We start from the raw sequence: 2,218 nt of genomic DNA, 5'->3' as shown, positions 1-2,218 counted from the left end.
GTTGGTTGGTTGGTTGGGTGGTTGGTTAGTTGGTTGGTTGGTTGGGTGGTTGGGTGGGTAGTTGGTTGGGTGGGTGATTGGTTGGTTGGTTGGTTGGTTAGTTGGTTGGTTGGTTGGTTGGCTGGTTGGTTGGTTGGTTGGTTGGCTGTAGCTTTTTGTTTGTTGGTTGGCTGAGTTTGTTTGTCTGTTTGTTTGTTTTCAAGACAGGGTTTCTCTATGTAACAGCCCTGGTTGTCCTGGAACTATTTATATAAACCAGGCTGGCCTCGAACTCACAGAGATCTGCCTTCTTCTGCTTCCCACTGCTACCATCTGGCCATGAAGATGAGTTTTAAGACCTGATTTCCATTTCCTTCAGCATGGCAAAAGCATTGGCTGTATTCCTGTCCCTCACATACTCCAGCGTCATTCCAAATTCAATGTCTTGTTCCTTTGACTAGCATAACCCTAGCAGGACTAAGTATTCCTCTAGGCAAAGGTGGTTGCAGAGATGGCTTTAGTGATCTTTTCCTGACCCCTTTCAAACTTGTTTGGACCACATTTGCATAAGGAAGGATTATTTCCTGCGGAAAACTGATAAACAGCCCCAGAGCAAGCCAATCTGAGACTTGACATCAGTTTAATTATTGGATGCTGAGTGGTCTCATCCAACCTGTGTGGAACCTGTGACATTCACACCTCATACCTGCCAGGTACTTAGTTGTAAGGAAGATGATTTGCAAAAGTACCCTAAAGTGGCTAATTTGGAAGAGTGTGTTGGGAAACTAGCAATAGAGTAGACATCAGGAAATAGGGGGAATTCTAGACATAAGATTCTCCAGTTAAGCTTTGCCTATTTGAAGTAGGAGTGTAAATAGAAGAAAAGAGATTATTTCATGGGGTTATTTGTGGCACTCCAGGCATAGCAATTCTACATCAGGACACAGGACACAAAACAACCTAGCATACAGTGTCAGTGTGGTGATTCCAGGAGAATTTGCCCATGAGAGCATCAGAAGGTAGAATCCTAATTAGGAAAGCAGGAGACTGGCAGCCTCCCTCAAGGACCTGTAGGACATCAGAATGCTGGGACTGGAGCATACATTTGAAAGGACCATCCTTGGTCACTGGTTATATAGCCCCCGCAAATGCCCAGAAATATCTGAGCGATAGGGTGGGGTAAGAGAGACTTAAAAGAGACTGAAATCTTGTAAATGTTGGTAGGCCTAAAGTCTGGTATTACAAAGTAAAATTTTCAAGTCAGAAAACAACTAACATGATTATTAAAGGCACTTGAGTTCTACTCTTTGCTAGGGTTTATCTGGTCAGAAACACAAACTGGAAAAAAAGAAAATTGAGAAAGAGGAGGAAAAAAATATTGCAGCAGAGTAGTGAAGAGAAGCAGTTCTAGAGACCGCCACAGTGTGGCACTACAGCCACTGCCACAGATGCGGGAGCAAGTCCATAGAGGACAAAGGAGCGTGCCATGGCCAAGCAGGGCCCATCCTGGAGCCACCTCACCCTGTCGCGGCCGGATAGGCTGGTGTCCCACAGGCCCAGCCTGCAGCACGGAGCCACCACTCGCTCACCCTGCTGTGAGAAGAGCGTGGCCACAGCGTGGCCAGCAGGCATGGAGGCCAAGGGCGAGGTGGTGTTTACAGCAGCCTGGAGCTGGAGCAGGTCCGGTCCCCTCCATAGACAAGCTGCCCAACCACATGATCCCCCTAACTGAGCAACAAGATATCCTCAAAAGACATCCACGATCAGCGCCGCCATGGGAAAACCATGTTGATGTCCATGATCCATCTGTGCTGCCAGCCGCTACGAGCTGGGAAGCCTCTTTTGCAATGGTATCGATGGCTGCAGACTCATACCAAAGAATTAGAGACATGGATGGCTTCTGTGCCAACCTCCTCCACCCATAAAAAGAAAGAAGCAGTCCAGACATGAAGCTATTGAAGAGAATCCTTTAAAATTGTGATAAAGATGCTGAAGTGTTCATGGCTTCACAGTTCATGGCTTCTTGTGAGGGGCGGGAAGGGACCATAGTTTCTTAAGGGGCTGGCCAGTGGGAGTTTGACCGTGCTCAAATGAGTACGTGGGTAACACCAATTGGACTTGGTGGGTAGAAAAAGCATTCTCTTTTCTTCTTCTTCTTCTTTTTCTTCTTCTGCTGCTTCTTCGTTTTCTTCTTCTTTCTTCTTCTTCTTCTTCTTCTTCTTCTTCTTCTTCTTCTTCT

This window comes from Mus pahari, chromosome 5 (genome assembly GCF_900095145.1).
Source record: "Mus pahari chromosome 5, PAHARI_EIJ_v1.1, whole genome shotgun sequence".
Taxonomy (NCBI): domain Eukaryota; kingdom Metazoa; phylum Chordata; class Mammalia; order Rodentia; family Muridae; genus Mus; species Mus pahari.
Note: the sequence above shows the minus strand (reverse complement) of the source record.